General features: G+C 38.8%; 1 protein-coding gene across 9 annotated transcripts in view; it reads right to left on the minus strand.

Annotated features, from left to right (window-relative positions):
• ZNF420 (zinc finger protein 420) overlaps positions 1 to 19,872 on the minus strand; it is a 52,387-nt gene extending 32,515 nt beyond the window's left edge. For 5 of the 9 annotated variants that reach the window (XM_017645485.3, XM_073226201.1, XM_017645482.3 and 2 more), the window contains exons 1-2: positions 19,725 to 19,871; positions 11,326 to 11,373 (exon numbers count right to left, since the gene is read on the minus strand). The gene's annotated coding sequence lies outside the window, so the exon portion shown is untranslated. Of the gene's footprint in view, positions 1 to 11,325; positions 11,374 to 11,900; positions 12,031 to 19,724 lie in introns of all 9 variants that reach the window. The other 4 variants (XM_073226200.1, XM_017645460.3, XM_017645455.3 and 1 more) reach the window with 3 other exon arrangements.
• Positions 19,873 to 19,941: the final 69 nt, after the last annotated feature.

A 19,941-nucleotide genomic window follows, 5' to 3' on the forward strand; every position in this document is an offset into this window, starting at 1 on the left:
TTTCTTAAGAGAAAGGAATATTATCAGAAAAATGTACCACCATAGCCGATCATCTGACACCCTTTAAGTGATCAAAATTAAGGATATTTAAAGCATGCATTAATCACTGATTCACAGTTAGTTTTATCCTATCAGGGAGTAATCCCCCTTTTCCTTCTTTCTTTTTTTTTTGTTATCATTAATCTACACTTACATGAAGAACATTATGTTTACTAGGCTCTCCCCTATACCAGGTACCCCCTATAAACCCCTTTACAGTCACTGTCCATCAGCATAGCAAAATGTTGTAGAATCACTACTTGTCTTCTCTGTGTTGTACAGCACTCCCCTTTCTCCCTGCCCCCATGCATGCTAATCTTAATACCTCCCTTTTTCTTCCACCCCCTTATCACTCCCTACCCACCCATCCTCCCCAGTCCCTTTCCCTTTGGTACCTGTTAGTCCATTCTTGGGTTCTGTGATTCTGCTGCTGTTTTGTTCCTTCAGTTTTTCCTTTGTTCTTATACTCCACAGATGAGTGAAATCATTTGGTATTTCTCTTTCTCCACTTGGCTTATTTCACTGAGCATAATACCCTCCAGCTCCATCCATGTTGCTGCAAATGGTAGGATTTGCCCTCTTCTTATGGCTGAGTAGTATTCCATTGTGTATATGTACCACATATTCTTTATCCATTCATCTATCGAGGGACATTTAGGTTGCTTCCAATTCTTCGCTATTGTAAATAGTGCTGCGATAAACATAAGGGTTCATCTGCCTTTCTCAAACTTGATTGCTGTGTTCTTAGGGTAAATTCCTAGGAGTGCAATTCCTGGGTCAAATGATAAGTCTGCTTTCAGGATTTTGATGAACCTCCATACTGTTCCACAATGGTTGAACTAATTTACATTCCCACCAGCAGTGTAGGAGGGTTCCCCTTTCTCCACATCCTCGCCAACATTTGTTGTTGTTTGTCTTTTAGATGGCAGCCATCCTTACTGGTGTGAGGTGATACCTCATTGTAGTTTTAATTTGCATTTCTCTGATAATTAGCGATGTGGAGCATCTTTTCATGTGTCTGTTGGCCATCTGTATTTCTTTTTTAGAGAACTGTCTGTTCAGTTCCTCTGCCCATTTTTTAATTGGGTTATTTGTGTTTTGTTTGTTGAGGTGTGTGGGCTCTTTATATATTCTGGATGTCAAGCCTTTATCGGATCTGTCATTTTCAAATATATTCTCCCATACTGTAGGGTTCCTTTTTGTTCTATTGATGGTGTCTTTTGCTGTACAGAAGCTTTTCAGCTTAATATAGTCCCACTTGTTCATTTTTGCTGTTTGTATTCCTTGCCCGGGAGATATGTTCAAGAAGAGGTCACTCATGTCTATGTCTAAGAGTTTTTTGCCTATGTTTTTTTCCAAGAGTTTAATGGTTTCATGACTTACATTCAGGTCTTTGATCCATTTTGAGTTTACTTTTGTATATGGGGTTAGACAATGGTCCAGTTTCATTCTCCTACATGTAGCTGTCCAGTTTTGCCAGCACCATCTGTTGAAGAGACTGTCATTTCGCCATTGTATGTCCATGGCTCCTTTATCAAATATTAATTGACCATATATGTCTGGGTTAATGTCTGGATTCTCTAGTGTGTTCCATTGGTCTGTGGCTCTGTTCTTGTGCCAGTACCAAATTGTCTTGATTACTATGGCTTTATAGTAGAGCTTGAAGTTGGGGAGTGAGATCCCCCCTACTTTCTTCTTTCTCAGGATTGCTTTGGCTATTCGGGGTCTTTGGTGTTTCCATATGATTTTTTAAATTATTTGTTCCAGCTCATTGAAGAATGTTGCTGGTAGTTTCATAGGGATTGCATCAAATCTGTATATTGCTTTGGGCAGGATGGCCATTTTGACGATATTAATTCTTCCTAGCCACGAGCATGGGATGAGTTTCCATTTATTAGTGTCCCCTTTAATTTCTCTTAAGAGTGACTTGTAGTTTTCAGAGTATAAGTCTTTCACTTCTGTGGTTAGGTTTATTCCTAGGTATTTTATCCTTTTTGATGAAATTGTGAATGGAGTTGTTTTCCTGATTTCTCTTTCTATTGGTTCATTGTTAGTGTATAGGAAAGCCATAGATTTCTGTGCATTAATTTTGTATCCTGCAACTTTGCTGTATTCCGATATCAGTTCTAGTAGTTTTGGGGTGGAGTCTGTAGGGTTTTTTATGTACAGTATCATTCATCTGCAAATAGTGACAGCTTAACTTCTTTACCAATCTGGATTCCTTGTATTTTTTTGTTTTGTCTAATTGCTGTGGATAGGACCTCCAGTACTATGTTAAATAACAGTGGGGAGAGTGGGCATCCCTGTCTATTTCCCAATCTCAGAGGAAAAGCTTTCAGCTTCTCACTGTTCAATATAACGTTGGCTGTGGGTTTATATATATGGCCTTTATTATGTTGAGGTGTTTGCCCACTATTCCCATTTTGCTGAGCGTTTGTATCATGAATGGATGTTGAACTTTGTTAAATGCTTTTTCAGAATCTATGGAGATGATCATGTGGTTTTTGTCTTTCTTTTTGTTGATGTGGTGGATGATGTTGATGGACTTTCGAATGTTGTACCATCCTTGCATCCCTGGGATGAATCCCACTTGGTCATGGTGTATGATCCTTTTGATGTATTTTTTAATTCGGTTTGCTAATATTTTGTGGAGTATTTTTGCATCTACGTTCATCAGGGATATTGGTCTGTAGTTTTCTTTTTTGGTGGGTTCTTTGCCTGGTTTTGGTATTAGGGTGATGTTGGCTTCATAGAATGAGTTTGGGAGTATTCCCTCCTCTTCTATTTTTTGGAAAACTTTAAGGAGAATGGGTATTATGTCTTCCCTGTATGTCTGATAAAATTCCTAGGTGAATCCATCTGGCCCGGGGGTTTGGTTCTTTGGTAGTTTTTTGATTACTGCTTCAATTTCATTGCTGGTAATTGGTCTGTTTAGATTTTATGTTTCTTTCTGGGTCAGTCTTGGAAGGTTGTATTTTTCTAGGAAGTTGTCCATTTCTCCTAGGTTTCCCAGCTTGTTAGCATATAGGTTTTCATAGTAGTCTGTAATAATTTTTTGTATTTCTGTGGGGTCCGTCATGATATTTCCTTTCTCATTGCTGATTCTGTTGATTTGTGTTGACTCTCTTTTCCTCTTAATAAGTCTGGCTAGAGGCTTATCTATTTTGTTTATTTTCTCGAAGAACCAGCTCTTGGTTTCATTGATTTTTGCTGTTGTTTTATTCTTCTCAATTTTGTTTATTTCTTCTCTGATCTTTATTATGCCCCTCCTTCTGCTGACCTTAGGCCTCATTTGTTCTTCTTTTTCCAATTTCTATAGTTGTGACATTAGACCATTCATTTGGGATTGTTCTTCCTATCTTAAATATGCCTGGACTGCTATATACTTTCCTCTTAAGACTGCTTTTGCTGTGTCCCACAGTAGTTGGGGCTTTGTGTTGTTGTTATTGTTTGTTTCCATATATTGCTGGACCTCCAGTTTGATTTGGTCATTGATCCATTGATTATTTAGGAGCGTGTTGTTAAGCCTCCATGTGTTTGTGAGCCCTTGTGCTTTCTTTGTACGGTTTTTGTTTCTAGTTTTATGCCTGTGTGGTCTGAAAAGTTGGTTGGTAGGATTTCAATCTTTTGGAATTTACTGAGGCTCTTTTTGTGGCCTAGTATGTGGTCTATTCTGGAGAATGTTCCATGCGCACTTGAGAAGAATGTGCATCCTGTTGCTTTTGGATGTAGAGTTCTGTAGATGTCTATTAGGTCCATCTGTTCTAGTGTGTTGTTCAGTGCCTCTGTGTCCTTACTTATTTTCTGTCTGGTGGATCTGTCCTTTGGAGTGAGTGGTGTGTTGAAGTCTCCTAGAATGAATGCATTGCATTCTATTTCCTCCTTTAGTTGTGTTAGTATTTGTTTCAGATATGTTGGTGCTACTGTATTGGGTGCATATATATTTATAATGGTTATATCCTCTTGTTGGACTGAGCCCTTTATCATTATGTAATGTCCTTCTTTATCTTTTGTTACTTTCTTTATTTTGAAGTCTGTTTTGTCTGATACCAGAATTGCAACACCTGCTTTCTTCCCTCTGTTGTTTGCATGAAATATTTTTTTCCATCCCTTGACTTTAAGTCTGTGCATATCTTTGGGTTTGAGGTGAGTCTCTTGTAAGCAGCATATGGATGGGTCTTGCTTTTTTATCCATTCTATTACTCTGTGTCTTTTGATTGGTGCATTCGGTCCATTTACATTTAGAGTGATTATTGAAAGTTATGTATTTATTGCCATTGCAGGCTTTAAGTTTGTGGTTACCAAAGGTTCAGGGTTAGCTTCTTTACTATCTTACTGTCTAACTTAACTCACTTGTTGAGCTATTATAAACACGGTCTGATGATTCTTTATTTCTCTCCCTTCTTATTCCTCCTCCTCCATTCTTCATGTTGTGTGTTTTGTTCTGTGCTCATTTTAGGAGTGCTCCCATCTAGAGCAGTCTCTGTAGGATGCCCTGTAGAGGTGGTTTGTGGGAGGCAAATTCCCTCAACTTTTGCTTGTCTAAGAATTGTTTAATCCCTCCTTCATATTTAAATGATAATCGTGCTCGATACAATAGTCTTGGTTTGAGGCCCTTCTGTTTCATTGCATTAAGTATATCATGCCATTCTCTTCTGGCCTGTAGGGTTTCTGTTGGGAAGTCTGATGATAGCCTGATGGGTTTTCCTTTGTAGGTAAACTTTTTTTCTCTCTGGCTGCCTTTAATACTTTGCCCTTGTCTTTGATCTTTGCTATTTTAATTATTACGTGTCTTGCCGTTTCCCTCCTTGGATCCCTTGTCATGGGAGTCCTGTGTACCTCTGTGGTCTGAGAGGCCATTTCCTCCCCTAGTTTGGGGAAGTTTTCAGCAATTATTTCTTCAAAGACACTTTCTATCCCTTTTTCTCTCTCTTCTTCTTCTGGTACCCCTATAATGCAGATATTGTTCTGTTTCGATTGGGCACTCAACTCTCTTAGAATTCTGTCATTTCTGGAGATCCTTTTATCTCTCTCTGCATCAGATTCTCTGCATTCCTGTTCTCTGTTTTCTAGTCCATTAATGGTCTCTTGCATCTCGTCCATTCTGTTCTGAAGTCCTTCCAGAGCTTGTTTTATTTCTGTATTCTCCTTCCTTAGTTCTTGCGTATTTCTCTGCAAGTCCATCAGCATGGTTATGACTTTTTTTTTTGAATTCTTTTTCAGGCAGACTGGTTAAATCTATCTCCCCAGGTTCCTTCTCAGGGGAAGATGTAGCAGATGCCGAAGCTGTCTGGGTTAGTCTTGTCTGGATCATATTTTTTTGCCTTTTCATGTTGATAGGTGCTATTGACTGTCAGCTGGGGGGGCCAAACTTTTCACTTGCTACTGGCCTTTCTTAACTGGGACAACTGCGACCCCTAGTGGTTTGTGTTGGGCAATTGTATGTAGACTGGGTCTTTGTGTCTTGCCCAGCCGTGTGGAGGCAGCTCCCTGAGGGTGGGGCCTGCCTCAGGTTGCTTCTCTGCTTTCGCAGCGCCTGGAGGGGTAATGGCCAGGGGTCTGTTTGGCTGTTTACCTCCATGAGGGGTCTCAGAGCTGTTGCCCAGGGGGTTAGTGCTCCCAGTTTTCCCTGTAATTTCCAGCCACTGGGCTGTGACCTGTGTTGTTTCCATCCAGCTGTAGCATTCCTGTCCCTTTAAGACTTTCAAAGAGCACTTGCTTTTCTTTGTCACAGGGGTGTCAGCTTCGGAACATGCTCAGAGGTCCTGCTGCCCTGTTTCCCTAGCTTCCAGCCCTCCATGCATACACTGTGTCTGCGCTTTGGTGTGGGTGGCTGGGGCTGGGTGTTTAGCAGTCCTGGGATCCCTCTCCCTCCCCACTGCGACTCCTCCCCTCCCGCCGGAAGCTGGGGGGAGGCGTGCTCAGGTCCCGTCGAGCCGGGGGTTGTATCTTACCCCTTTCACTTGTCGCTGGGCTCTCACACGTGTGGATGTAGTCTGGCTGTTGTCCTGTGTCTTCTGGTCTCTCTTTTAGGATTAGTTGTATTTGTTGTATTTTCAAAAATAGATACGTTTTTGGGAGGAGATTCCCACTGTCCTATTCACGCCGCCATGTTGGCTCCGCCCTCGAGAATGTTTTATATAAAACATTAAATCAAAATGAAAAAAATCCCTAAAAACTAAGAGCAAAATGAAACAAACCAAGTTGTGCATAATACTAGCAGTATAAATGCAGGAATAAAGTGGTTGTTTCAAGAACTTTAAAATACAGTTATTTGACATAGATCCCTAGTGCAATATAACCGACAGACAAAACTATTAACTGTTTTTCAGTAATTATACTGATATTAATTATATCAGCATTGTTATTCTAAAACACACATACAGTCTAATATAATTACATACATAAAAACATATCAATGAGGATAAAACAAGTATGTGGTTATTTAATCTTGTTAGGAATATAAAAAGTTGTCAGAGTACAAAAAATATATATAAAGTCAAGAAAAACTGTACATTTACACTCATTTGGAAATATCAGCATAAGTTCAGGATTTACTTTTGCCCTTCTAAAAAAGCTCTGTAAAGGCCTACAAGCAATAACAACCAGAAGCAATGAGAACTCCTACTGCTAATTCTGGCTTCTTAAAACCACTTCCCACTGAAAAGAACCAAAGTTCCACTGAGAAGTGGTTGATTTCATGTTTGGAACAGGAAAATGTACAAGATGAGCACAGAACATTTTGCCACGCCAGGAAGTTTGGAATCTACCAAGGACTACTGGGGTGATGTCAAAAGGAACCAAAAGGAATCCAAAAAGAGCTCAATAAGAGGAAGTGAAGAAGATCCCACTGGTCACAGATGAGGAATTTTGAGTATTAGGAACAAGTGCTACGGAGTGAAACATATCAAATATATTTAAATTTACAAGTTCATAAGGATAATTTAAAAAGAAAATACAGGATAAACTTTGGAAGATGCTGAAAAATAATGATAGCAAAAATCAAGCTTTTATCCTACATTTTTTGGCATAAACTACACTTCAGAGTAACTAAGACATTGATGAGAGGATGGCTCCATTTATAGAAGTACTCCATCCAGACAATAAATTCCAAAGAAATCAGAGAGTATAATTTCATAGTTCCTGATAAAATAACGATTCCAAGTTGAGATGATCAATGGCTAACATCACATAAAGGAAGACATCAAATATTATATACCACTTATGGATGTACACATATCATACAAGAAGGATTAATGCACAACAAAAACATACAAAACCTGAACACAAGGCTCTAGAATTAAATACTCAGTTTACAAGATATACAGGGTTAGGGGAACATGTTAAATGACACCACATACATACAATCAACAAAATCCAGAATATGAGTAACTCTATAAAAAAACTGTTTCTGAAACAAAGAGCAAGAAAAGAGAAAGAAAATTTTAAGAAATGTATCACACTATTACCTAACAGACATTGCTTGGATCTTGATACTACCAAACCATAAAAAAATGTTTATGGGCAATGGGGGAAATTAGAACATTGACCAGGTATTTCATGACATTAAGAGAGTACTGAGTTTTTTCTCTTTAGTAGTGATAATATTATGGATTTGTTTTGTAAATAAAAAGTTCATTCTTTAGAAATGTATTAAAATATTTGTAGATGAAATTATATATCTAGAATTTATTTCAAGATAATCCACATTTTTCATTATTTATTTTATTTTATTTTTTATATATATTTTAATTTTGGTATCATTAATCTACAATTACATGAAGAACATTATGTTTACTAGGCTACACCCTTCACCAAGTCCCCCCCACAAACCCCATTACAGTCACTGTCCATCAGCGTAGAAAGATGCTGCAGAATCGCTACTCATCTTCTCTGTGTTGTACAGCCCTCCCCATGGCCACACCTCCACATTACACATGCTAGTTGTTGTGCCCACTTTCTTTTTCCCAGCCCTTTTCACTCACTTCCCACCCATCTTCCTCAGTCCCTTTCCCTTTGGTAACTGTTAGTCCATTCTTGAGTTCTGTGAGTCTGCTGCTGTTTTATTCCTTCAGTTTTTCTTTGTTCTTATACTCCACATATGAGTAAAATCATTTAGTACTTGTCTCTCTCTGCCTGGCTTATTTCACTGAGCATAATACCCTCTAGCTCCATCCATGTTGTTGCAAATTGTAGAATTTGTTTTCTTCTTATGGCTGAATAATATTCCATTGTGTGTATTTACCACATCTTCTTTATCCATTCATCTACCAATGGACACTTAGGTTGCTTCCATATCTTGGCTATTGTGAATAGTGCTGCGATAAACACAACGGTGCATATGTCTTTTTTAAACTGGGCTGCTGCATTCTTAGGGTAAATTCCTAGGAGTGGAATTCCTGCATCAAATGGTATTTCTATTTTGAGCATTCTGAGGAACCCCCATACTGCTTTCCACAATGGTTGAACTAATTTACATTCCCACCAGCAGTGTAGGAGGGTTCCCCTTTCTCCACAGCCTCGCCAACATTTGTTGTTTATCTTTTGGATGGTGGCGATCCTTACTGCTATGAGGTGATATCTCATTGTGGTTTTAATTTGCATTTCTCTGATGATTAGCGATGTGGAGCATCTTTTCATGTGTCTGTTGGACATCTGAATTTCTTCTTTAGAGAGCTGTCTATTCAGCTCCTCTGCCCATTTTTTAATTGGCTTATTAGCTTTTTGTTTGTTGAGGTGTGTGAGCTCTTTATATATTTTGGATGTCAGCCCTTTATTGGATCTGTCATTTATGAATATATTCTCCCATACTGTAGGGTACCTTTTTGTTCTATTGATGGTGTCCTTTGCTGTACAGAAGCTTTTTAGCTTGATATAGTCCCACTTGTTCATTTTTGCTTTTGTTTCCCTTGACCAGGGAGATATGTTCATAAAGAAGTCACTCATGTTTATGCCCATGAGATTTTTGCCTATGTATTTTTCTAAGAGTTTTATGGTTTCATGACTTACATTCAGGTCTTTGACCCATTTTGAATTTACTTTTGTGTATGGGGTTAGTCAGTGATCCAGTTTCATTCTCTTACATGTAGCTGTCCAGTTTTGCCAGCACCATCTGTTGAAGAGACTTCATTTCCCCATTGTATGTCCATGGCTCCTTTATCGTATATTAATTGGCCATATATGTTTGAGTTAATGTCTGGAGTCTCTATTCTGTTCCACTGGTCTGTGGCTCTGTTCTTGTGCCAGTACCAAATTGTCTTGATTACTGTGGCTTTGTAGGAGAACTTGAAGTTGGGGAGCAAGATCCCCCCCACACTTTATTCTTCCTTCTCAGGATTGCTTTGTCTATTTGGGGTCTTTGGTGGTTCCATATGAATTTTTGAACTATTTGTTCCAGTTCATTGAAGAATGCTGTTGGTAATTTGATAGGGATTGCATCGAATCTGTATATTGCTTTGGGCAGGATGGCCATTTTGATGATATTAATTCTTCCTGGCCAGGAGCATGGGATGAGTTTCCATTTGTTAGTGTCCTCTTTAATTTCTCTTAAGAGTGTCTTACAGTTTTCAGGGTATAGGTCTTTCAGTTCCTTGGTTAGGTTTATTCCTAGGTATTTCATTCTTTTTGATCCTATTGTGAATGGAATTGTTTTCTCACATTTTTTTTTTTTTGGTGGGGAGGGAGTAGTGGTGTTGCAGATGAAACATGTTCAGCCATAAATCAATACTTGCTGAAGTTGAATGTGGAATGATTTCTGGGGATACATTCAATTTGGGGGGGAGGGAAAGGAAGGTACAGAACAGTGTACATAGAATGCTTCCTTTTAATTGAAAATGGAGACAACATAAAAATATGTGCTTATACATACAAACATACATAAACATATGTTATTTATAAATGGAAGAAGGAAACAAGGTGGAGAGGATAGGAATGGATGCTAGACTTCTCTGAATTGACTTTGCTCTGTAGTTTTGAATTTGGAAATATGTAAATATTTTATGTAATTTAAAAATAATATTAAATCACAGGAGAAAAATAATCCCTAAAAGTAGAAAGCAAGATGAAACAAATGAACTTAACTGTGTCTCTCAAACTGGTGGGTTATCTATATGAAAGGTGTTATTTTAGGTGATTTTAAAAACACAGTAATTTGATAATAGATCCCTAATGGTTATTTTCTACTGAACTCCAAGAAGTCTTGATTGGTTTTCTGTATTCACAAGATTAGTAAGAATACTGGTATTGTAATTTTGAATCTCTTTCAATTGAAAAGAAGGCAGAAAAGAAGGAAAAGGAAATAAAGAACAGATGGGACAAGATGGTGGATTTGACCCAAACTATATTATAAGCACATAAATTCAAGTAGCACAAATACTCCAATTAAAAGACACCTACTGTCAAACTGGAAAAAAACACAACATGCCAACAATAAATATATTATAACTATCAGAACACAAATAGGTTGAAAGTAAAAGAATAGAAAAAGATATATCATGTTAACACTAATGAAAATAAAGCTGGAGTTGTAACATTAAATATCAGACAAAGTAGATGTTAGAATAAAGAATATTACCAGGGATACAGAAGACCATTTCATAGTGATAAAGGGGTCAATTAACATTAGGATACATAATCTAAAACATTTATGTACCTAATAACAAAGCTTCAAAATACACAAAGCAGACACTAATAGAAATTAATAAAAGAAAGATAAATCCAACAACAGACAGATAATCAGTAGAGTTACAAAAAGGATTTAAACAATATTACCAATCTACTTTACCTAGCTAACACTTACGGGAACACTGTACCCAACAACAGCAGAGTAGTATCTTTTCAGGTGCACACCAAACCTTTACTAAGATACACCACACATTCTGGGTCATAACGCAAATCTTAATAAATTTAAAAGAGTTCAAATCACACAGAGTATACTCTCTGAACATAGTGGAACTTTTGAGCTGGACAAATGGTCATTCATTATACTTTTGTATATATTTGAAAATTAACAAAGTTAAAAACACAGAATACTACTGTGTCAAAATAAAACCAGAATCATCTCCTTTTAAAATTCATGAATTGAAAATCCATTCTTCTTCAATTTAACTACTGTTGGGAAGCATCTATCAATTAACTGCACACATTCCTTGTTCCTAGTCTATAGAAAATTGCCTTGCCCCTCCATCATATGAGAAGACTTAGCTAAGAAATTTTGAAAAGAAAACAAAGATTCCTATATCCTAAAAAACAAAGGCATTTCAGGAAACAGAAGAACCATCTACTCACCTTGGGATTTGCTTTTGAATGTGTAACAGCCATTCTTTCCTCTGGGCTCTACAATCAGGAAAAGAAAATGGAACCATGAAATAGTAGGCCTTTCTTGGGTATACTCTAAATGAGAACACATCCTGTTCCACTCCTCAACCTCAGTCTACCCCCAATTAACATAGAGGGAAATCAGAAGACTAGAACAGCTTTCTGTATGAGAAAGAAGAGCCAAGGTCACAGCTGTCATGGGCTAGAATTTATTTCTGGATTCAAAGGTGGAGATGGGTCCCTGCAGTAGAGCGCTACAAGTTGTAAAGTGTTTGAAAAGAGAAGATGGCAGAATAGGAAGGCAAGGTGGAAACCTCCCACACACACCAAGGAAACAACTACAGGAAATACACCTAAACCTAAAAGTGAACCGAAGACTGCAGAACAGACCACCTACACCTGAGGAAGAAGAAAAGACCACACAGAAAAGGGTAAAGTGGCAGGGCTGCAATCCAGCGGGATACAAGCTCCTTCCCCTTCCCAGCCCACAGTCAGGAGGAAGAAGAAGTAACGGGGAGGGGATAGGCACCAGGAACTCTGCATACCTGCCCCTGGAGATATGCTCTAGGAACACAAGTCCACATTGCACTGGGTTCTGGTGATTAGCGGGACTGGACACCAGGAATAGTTGGAACACTCTGGGAGGCTGTGGAGGACAGGCATGCTCCATTGTTTCTGCCGAGACCCAACACAGAGGCAGCAGTTTAAAACACATGCCACCAGTGGGAGGGGAAACAGACGGGTGAAGGTTGGACAGAGCTATCTGCAGAAGAAAGGGCAGGTGGACGATATCTCCCCAGCCCTCCCTCAGTTGAACAAGTTGGGCATTCTTGGGAGCGCCAGATGCTCCAATCCCTAGGCTGGTGGCTCAGCCCTGAGGTACTTCCCTGTGCACTGCTGAAATGCCATCCCACTCAGCTCAGCAGCACAAACTTTGCTGCCTGATGGGAAGAGGGAAAGTCTCCCAGCTTTCAAGGCCCTGTTTAAGCCAAACTGGGAAAGTGCCTGCAGAGCTGGCTCTGAGAGCTCCTTCCTCCCCAGAGATGGCCAAGCCCAGTGCTGCACACCTCACTGCTGTTAAAGAACTCCCTAGCAACTAGCTGCCTCCTGCTGGCACAGAATCCCACTGTGCCTCTCACTACCACTGCTTGCCCACGCACCTATGCACCCTCCCACAGCTCAGCTCACTGCCACTGCTAAGTACCAGGACACTTCACAAACTGGGGACTTGCCACTGCAGTGAGTCCATGCACCCTGCCATTGCATAACTCACCGTGCAACTGCTCCATCCACCCTGTTAACCCAGCAGCCCCACCACTGCTCCAGGGTAGCCCTGCCCACAACCATCCCAGCAGAATTCACTGCTCTAACCACAAAGGGCCAGCTGAGGCAAACTGCTGTCCTCAGCAGACTGAGATAAACCACTGCTGGCAGACAGACCAAAAGGTGACCCCTACCCACTGCCCACCAACAGCAACTGGGGCTTCACAGTAAAGGAGAACCAGGCACTGAAGAGAAAAGAGTCCTGAGCTTCTGGGAACCACAGGATGCCTTCTTCATAAGGCCATTACTCTCTAGATCAGGAAGCATAGAAGAGCCATCTAATACAAAGGAAGAAATACAGAAACCCTGACATAATGAAGGAGGCAGAGGAATATGTTTCAGACCACAGGTAAGATGCCAGAAAGACAGCTAAATGAAACAGAGAACACCAATCTTCTTGATAAATATTTCAAAGTAAAAATCATAAATACCCTTATTGATCTGAAGAAATGTATTAAAGATCTCACGGAGGACTGAAGAATACAGCAACTGAAATGAAACGTAGTGGACAGAATGAATCATAGATTGCTACAAGTAAAGGAGACAATGAAATAGAAATTAGAGAACAGGAATACAATGAGGCTGAGGAACAGAGAGAAAAAAGGATCTCTAGGAATGAAATGATAAAGCTGTGTGATCAATCCAAACAAAACAATATTTGCATAATAGGGGTACTACAAGGAGAAGAAGGAGACAAAGGGATAGAAAGTCTCTTTGAGGAAATAATTGCTGAAAACTTCCCCAATCTGGGGAAGTAAACAGACACTCAGGTCACGGAAGTGCAGGGAACCCATAACAAAAGGAACCCCAGCAAGACAATATCAAGACATAATAATTAAAATGTCAAAGATTAAGGATAAGGGGGGAGTGCTGAAAGCACCCAGAGAGAGAAAAAAAGATTACTTATAAGGGAAATCCCATCAGGCTATCAGCAAACTTCTCAGCAGAAACTTGCCAGGCAAGAAGGGAGAGGCATGAAATATTTAATGTACTGAAACAGAAGGACCTTCAACCAAAAATCCTCTACACAGTAAAATATTATTCAAGTTTGAAGCAGGGATTAAACAATTTCCAGATAAATGAAGGCTCAAAGAATTTATAACTACCAAACAAGCATTACAGGATATGTTAACGGAACTGCTGTAATTGGAAATGTTCCTAAGGCTACATAGTTTCACCAGTGAAATTAAACCCACAGTAAAGGTAGTAGACCAAGTAATTACTAAGCACAAAAATAAAAGTAGCAAAACCAACTATAGACAAAATCAAACAAGAAGTCCAGATTATGACATGTTTACACAAAAAGTGTGGAGAAGGAAGAAGAAAAAAAGTACTTTTAGATTGTGTTTAAAATAGAGCAATCAGCAACTTAATATAGACTGTTATATAGTCAGGATGCTATCCTCGAACATTTGTAACCACAAACCTAAAGCCTATAATAGAGTCACAAAGAATTTTAAAAGAGAAATTCAACAACAACCTACAGAAACCATCAATAACAAAAGAAGAGTGTAAGAGAGGAAGAGAAGTAATAGAGAGGAGCTATGAAAACAAACAGAAAACAACAAAATAGCAATATGTATATACCTATCAATAATTAAATGTAAATGGACTGAATGCACCTATCAAAGACATAGAGTGGCAGAATGGATAAAGAAACAAGTCCCATATATATACTGTCTATAGGAGACTCATTTCAGACCAAAAATATACACAGACTAAAAGTGAAGGGATGGAAGCAGATATTTCATGCAAACAATAGGGGGGAAAAGGCAGGAATAGCGATTCTTAGACAAAATAGATTTCAAAACAAAGAAAGAGATGAAGGACATTACGTAATGATAAAGGGGTCAGTCCAACAAGAGGATATAACCATTACAAATATCTATGCATCCAACATCGAAGCACCTAAATATATTAAACAAACACTAACAGAATTAAATGGGGAAATAGATTTGCAACACATTCATTTTAGGAGACTTTAACACACCACTCACATTAATAGACAGATCAACCAGACAAAAAATAAATAAGGAAACAGAGGCACTGAACTACACATTAGATCGGATGGACTAAACAGATACCTACAGAATGTTCTACCCAAAAGCAGCAAGCAGGATACACATTTTTCTCAAGTGTATATGGAACATTCTCCAGAACAGATTACATACTAGGCCACAAAAAGTCTCAATAAATTAAAAAAGATTGAAATTTTATCAACAAGCTTCTCAGACCACAATGGTATGAAACTAGAAATAAATTACACAAAGAACACAAAAAAGCCTAGAAACACATGGAGGCTAAACAACATGCTTCTAAATAATCAATGGATCAATGAACAAATTAAAACAGAAATCAAGCAATTCATGGAGACTAATTAAACAAAAATTCAGCAGCCCAAAATCTGTGGGACACTGCAAAGGCAGTTCTAAGAGAGTGGTACATAGCAATACAGGTCTCAAGAAACAAGAAACAAGAACACTCTCAAATAAACAGTCTAAAATCATAATTAAAAGAGACTAGAAAAACAAATGAATACCAAAGTTAGTGGAAGGAGGGACATAATAAAGATCAGAGCAGAAATAAATAAAATAGAGAATAAAACAGTGGGAAAAAATCAATAAAACCAGGGGCTGGTTCTTTGAAAAGATAAACAAAATAGATAAACCCCTAGCCAGATTTATCAAGAAAAAGAGAGTACACAAATAACCAAAATCAGAAATTAAGAAGGAACAGTCACAAATGATACCACAGAAATATAAAGAATTATTAGAGAATTCTATGAAAAATTATATGCCAATAAATTCGACAACTTAGGAGAAACAGACAAATTCCTAGAAAAAAACCTTCCAAGACTGACACAGAAGAAACAGAAAATCTGAACAGACCAATCACCAGTAATGAAATAAAACTGATAATCAAAACACTACCCAAATACAAAAGTCCAGGTCCAGATGGCTTCACACCTGAATTCTATAAAACACTTAAAGAGCTAATACTCATCCTTCTTAAAGTATTCTGAAAAGTAGAAGAGGGAATACTTCCAAACTCATTCTATAAGACCAGCATCACTTAATACTAAAACCAGGCAAAGACACTACAAAAAGAGAAAGCTACAGCCAATATAATATTCTTTATGAACATATGCAAAACCCCCAACAAAATATTAACAAGCCAAATTAAAAAATACATCAGAAGGATCATCCATCACAACAAAGTGGGATTTATTCCAAGGATGCAAGGATGGTATAATATTCATCAATCAATTAATATCATACACCACATTAACAAAAAGAAGGATAAAAACCACATGATCATCTCAATAGATGCCAAGGAAGCACTTGACAAAATTCAACATCCATTCATGATAAAAACTCTCAACAAAATGGGTATAGAGGGTATGTAACTCAACATAATAAAGACCATATACAACTAACCCACAGCTAAAATCATAATTAATGGTGAAAAGCTGAAAGCTTTTCCTCTAAGATCAGGAACAAGACAAGGATGTCTACTCTCACCACTTTTATTCAACATAGTATTGGAGGTCCTGGCCAAGGCAATCAAACAACACAGAGAGATAAAAGGCATCCAAATCACTAAAGAAGAAGTTAAACTGTCACTGTTTGCAGATGACATGATATTATACATACAAAGACTCCACCATAAAACTATTAGAACTAATTCAGCAACGTTGTAGTATACAAAATTAATACACAGAGATCTGTTGCATTCCAATAGACCCACAACAAACTAGCAGAAAGAGAAATCAGGAAAGCAATTCCATTTACAAGTGCATCAAAAAGAATAAAATACCTAGGAATGAACCTAACTGAGGAAGTGAAAGATCTATACTCTGAAAAATATAAGACAATCATGAGAGAAATTAAAGAAGACACAAATAATTGGAAATCTATCCCATGTTCATGGGTAGGAAGAATTAATATTGTCAAAATGACCATCCTGCCCAAAGTCATTTATAGATTCAATGCAATCCCTATCAAAATTCCAAAAACTTTTTCAATGAACAAATAGTTCTACAATTCATATGGAACCACAAAAGACCCTGCATAGCCAAAGCAATCCAGAGAAAGAACAAAGCTTGGGTTATTACACTCCCTGACTTCAAGTTATACTACAAAGCTATAATAACCAAAGCAATATGGTACTGACACAAGAACAGACCAACCGATTAATGGAACAGAATAGAGAGCCCAGAAAACATCCACACATGTACGGTCAATTAAAATACGATAAAGGAGCCATGAATATACAATGAAGAAAAGTCTCTTCAAATAACTGGTGTTGGGAAAACTGGACAGCTACATGCAAGAGAATGAAACTGGGTAACTACCTAACTCCATACACAAAAGTAAACTCAAAATGGATGAAAGACCTGAATGTAAGACATGCAACCATAAAACTCTTAGAAGAAAATGAAGGCAAAAATCTTTTGAACATAAGTATAAGCATGTTTTTCCTGGACACATCTCCTTGGTCAAGGGAAATAAAATTAGAAATGAACAAGTGGGACTAAATCAAACTAAAAAGCTTCTGTACAGCAAAGGACATGATCAGCAGAATAAAAAAAGGCAACATACAGTATGGGAGAATATATTCAAAATGATTTATCCAATAAGGGGTTAACATCCAAAATATATAAAGAGCTCATATACCTGAACACCAAAGAAAACCCCAAATGACCTATTTAAAAAATGGGCAGAGGCCCTGAACAGACATTTCTTCAGACAAATACAGATGGCCAACAGGCACATGAAAAGATGTTACACATCATTAATCATCAGGGAAATGCAAATCAAAACCACTGTGAGATATCACCTCACACCAGTCAGAATAGCCATTATCCAAAAGACAAGAAGTAACAAGTGTTGGTAAGTATGTGGAGAAATGGGAACCCTTCTGTACTGTTGGGGAAAGTCAGTTGGTGCAGCCACTGTGGAAAGCAGTATGGAGTTTCCTCAAAAAACTAAAAATAGAAATACCATTTGACCCAGTAATTCCACTTCAAGGAATTTACCTGAAGAAAACAAATTCCCCAATTAAAAAAGATACATGCACCCTTATGTTTACCACTGAACTATTTACAATAGCCAAGATATTGAAGCAACCTAGGTGTTCATCAATAGATGAATGGATAAAGAAGATGTGGTACCTACATACAACGAAACATTATTCAACCATAGAAAGGAAAGAAATCCCACTATTTGTCACAACATGGACCTAGAGGGTATTATGCTCAGTGAAAAAAGCCAGGCAGAGAATAACAAATACCATATGATTTCACTTACCTGTGGAATATAAAAACAAAGGAAAAAAGAAGGAATGAAACAGCCAGACAGAGAATGACAAATACCATATGATTTCACTTATTTGTAGAATATAAAAACAAAGCAAAACAGAAGGAACAAAACAGCAATAGACTCAGAGACACTGAGAAGGGACTGGTGGCTACCATAGGGGAGGGGTTGGGGTGGCAGGGTGGGGAGGCTGAGGAGGATAAAGGGGCACAAAAATTCTCAATCATAATGTAGGTTGGTCACAGGGAAAATAGTACAGCATGGAGAATACAGCCAATGATTCTGTAACATCTTCCTACGTTGACAGACAGTAGCTGTACTAGTAGGGTTGAGGATATAATAATATGGGTAATGTTGAACCACTGTATCGTATACTTGAAACTAAGATTGTTTATCAATGATACTTCAATTTTAAAAATATATTTAAAAAATTAAAGACAAAAAAGTGTTATAGGCACTCTCTGGAAGTATTCACACTCATGGAACCTCATTAGATTTTCAAGTGGCCTGTCTTGAAGGTGCTATCTGCTCTAAAATTCTCATCTGAAGATCAGGTCTGTGGCTTAGAAACAACTCATATTCTTCACTCAGGGTCTCGAATTTCTGACTTCCTTTCCTGTCACTTCTCTGCATCCAGTACCTTTAAGGCTCTAGGGTGAGTGGGCACCAGGAAACAGCAGGGAACCTACAAATACAATGCCAGGGTGAACTGATGATACAGAAATGAAGCAAGAAAGGCTATGTGTGAACTGGGGCTGGGAGGTGGGTGTGCAAGAGGGTGGACGAGGTAGTCACTGTGGTCAGAAGAGAAAGAAGTCCTCCAAGTAGGGCAAAGTCACAGGGGAGTCATGATCCACAGGCTGACTCAGCTCCAGAATGAACCACAAATACCAGAAATAAAAATACAATTTTACCTCTGTACTCCATTAAACTCCTGTAAGGTCACAGATTATATAAAGTACACAAATAACCACACAAGTCACACAATCACATCTCCACAGTCACACAGCCAGAGTCACAATCATCAAGTTAATGCTACATTGTCACACAGCCTAGTCTTAAACAAAATCCAATCATACACAGAGCACACACACAATCACTCAAGCACATCCAAACACCCTGTCAGGACACATATAGCCCAAAACATCCTTTCACAGCAGCACTTTTACTCTCTTGACACAGTCATGAAAACGGCACACACACGGTACCACAGTCCCACGCGTGGCACATACAGTCATCCAACCAGATAGTCAGAAAAACACAAACTTAAGTTCTAGGTCAAGGAAACAAGCAGGCACAAACACCTTCTCACATCAACACTTGTCAACACCTCAAAGTCACAGGTAAACCCCTGTAATACACATGACACACAACCTCAAAGTGGCACAAGGACGTCCAAACATCCTGTCACAAGAGCACTGTCGCACATCTATCTCACACTCATAAGCAAACCCCAGTCATACGGTATACATACATACAACCACACTGTCACATAAACACATTCCCAGTCAGATAAGTACACGGTCACATATCACTGTCACACAAATATTATCACAAACAACTCACACACAAACGCTTATCCACAAAACCGGTTGCACATGCCCGTTCGCCCAGTCACCAACACCAGGCAGGCTGTCGGACAACACAAACCCGCAGAAGACAGCCACACACGCATTTTCAGCAAATCTCCTCCGCGCGTTTTCGCCCAGGCATTCCGCGCATCCTCACCTCGACAGAAGGTGCTGTTCAGGGTCCGGGATTTGGCGCCCGGGGTCCAAGCCCGACTTTGGGTTCGCCCGCCCAGCGGGAGCCGGGCCAAGTTCCTCCACAGACGCACCGTCTCCCAACGCGAGACCTCCAAATCGCGCGAAGAACCGGAAATGAGGCCGCTTTCGGGCCGCGGCAGCTCTGGGAAATGTAGTCCAAAGCCGCGAAAGTCGCGGCT

This window comes from Manis javanica, chromosome 17 (assembly GCF_040802235.1).
Source record: "Manis javanica isolate MJ-LG chromosome 17, MJ_LKY, whole genome shotgun sequence".
NCBI classification, from domain to species: Eukaryota; Metazoa; Chordata; class Mammalia; order Pholidota; family Manidae; genus Manis; species Manis javanica.